Source organism: Propithecus coquereli, unplaced genomic scaffold (genome assembly GCF_000956105.1).
Source record: "Propithecus coquereli isolate 6110/MARCELLA unplaced genomic scaffold, Pcoq_1.0 Scaffold58, whole genome shotgun sequence".
Lineage (NCBI taxonomy): Eukaryota > Metazoa > Chordata > Mammalia > Primates > Indriidae > Propithecus > Propithecus coquereli.
In genome coordinates, this window is record NW_012151729.1 from 7,642,030 (window position 1) to 7,644,318 (window position 2,289).

General features: G+C 36.2%; 1 pseudogene; it reads right to left on the reverse strand.

Moving 5' to 3' along the window:
* Positions 1-374: 374 nt before the first annotated feature.
* Positions 375-951, reverse strand: LOC105821540 (annotated as a pseudogene).
* Between the last annotated feature and the right edge of the window lie 1,338 nt (positions 952-2,289).

Sequence of the window (2,289 nt, forward strand, 5' to 3'; positions counted from 1 at the left end):
CCTCAAATACTTAACATTTTTGTGGTAAAAACATTTGAAATTTACTCCCAGCAATTTTGGAATGTAAAATACTCTAGTATTTACTGTTTTTTTCATACTGTCCAACAGAATTCCAAAAAAGAATGCAACATTCTTCTTGTCTGAGATTTTGTACTCTTTAGCCATGATTTAAAATTTTTAAATAAGAGAAAATACCATTTTCAAAACAGCATCAAAAAGCGAATGTATTTAACCATATTAAGCTTGTACTAGAGCAAACGGGTGAACATAACAATAATTCATGCTATTGCATGTTCAACAAAGTGGCAACAGAGAAAGTTGGTCAAAGAAAGGCAGAAGAAAATTTCTTGTAAGAATTAGAACAGAGGGGTTCCCTAATCATCTGGCATCTGTCCAATGTTCTGTCTACGGTTAGCAATGTACATGACGGGAACTTCAGGAATCTTCTGGATTTTTCCCTTAAGGTTCTGGTCAACTGTGGCCACATGTAACACTTGTGCTGAGTTACTCTCTGTCCTAAGCAGTCATCCGCATGGGTCAATTTGTGTGTACGTGGTCATCGTTCATATCCTGGATCCTTGAGGATGCTTAGGGCCACTTGATACTTCTGCCCCAATTTCTCAACTTCAGCCATTACACAGTCAGTTATACGAGGCATGCGCTTGACATGCAGACAGCTGTCACTGACTGCACTAAGTCCAGTTTGACTTTAATGGAAAAGTTGATAAAGTTGTATCAACCAGGATGTGATAAGGTGGGCCCGGCTCTGTGTTATATCAGAAGAATAAGCAGGAAGGGCGTTGGAGGAATTCTCTTTCCTTTAGCATGTTGGGATCTATCTTTTCTTTCTTTTTGGGTTTTAATCTATCCTTTAAGCCTCTGATCTCTGAGACTAAGCATTCACTGCATGGTAGTAGACTTCCTTGTCTCCTTTTCTTTCCCCAGGCTCATGTTACACTTTTGTTTCTTCTATATTCTAGCATTTCTGTAAAAGCATGTTTTACTGGTATAATGAAAAATAGAAAACAATAAAGCAGAAAGTTTTTTTGTTTTTATAATCTTTTTTTTTTTATTTCAATAGATTTAGGAGGCACAAGTGTTTTTTGTTACATGGATGAATTGCATAATGCTGAAATCAGGGCTTTTAGTGTACCGGTCACCAGAATAATGTACACTGTGCCTGATAGGTAACTTTTTATCCCTCACCTCCCTTTTACCCTCCTCCCTTCTTAGTTTCCAATGTCCATTGCACTATTTTATGACCACATATACTCACCATTTATGTGAGAACATGTGATATTTGTTTTTCCATTCCTGAGATACTTCAGTTAGGATAATGGTCTCCAGTTCTATTCAAATTGCTGCAAAAGACATTATTTCATTCCTTTTTATGGCTAAGTATTGCTCCATGGTGTGTGTGTGTGTGTGTGTGTATAAAATACCACATTTTCTTTATCCATTCACCAAACAGTTTAAATTAAAAAGAAGATAAATTTGCTCAATATGGAGAGTGATGGAGAGATGTACAAGTTTATAAATGCCACAGAACTTCAGATGACTCCAAGGAACTGTCCATTATATTCATTTTCATGCAGTCAATTATATGCTCATCCATCCCGTTACATGCGTGATGCCTATTCTATGTCCATTTTGGAAGGGACCCAGTGTATGGTAATCAACAAGAAAGACACAGGCCTTGTTCTCAACTTAGGAGGAAGAAAAGAGGCAGAAGATGTCTGTAATTCTGAAAGAATAACATTCAAAGATATGCTTTTCTAGGAGCCATTGTTTTATGTGAAATAATTTAGTACAAATTGTGGATCCTCTAATCACATTCAGTTGTCATTATCAAATTTAAATCATGCAGTGGCAGAAAAAATCACATGCTAGTGTTGTCAGGTCCTTGAATTTCTTTACCTCAAATGTCTGAACATTCCAAAGAAGCTTCTAGAAGTATCCATTCAGCAGATCAAAGGACCACTAGGGTAAGGCAGAAGCTTACAGAATTTTTAAAGGACTTTTATAGGTTAAACATCTTATGAAATATCTCTATGTGTAGCTTACTGAAAGGCTCTGAAGTTAAGAAAAGGATGACATTTCCATGTTTTGTATTTGGGCTTCTGAAGAACAAGGTGTCAATTTGATTTAATTCAATTCAACACATATTTATTGTCATTGCATTATAATATTTATTATATTTGCATTATAGCATTTGCCGTCACTTCAGGAGGAAGCTCAGTAATTAGAGACCTCAGCCGTCAGCCATTTTTGCCTTTCCTCAAAGTATAC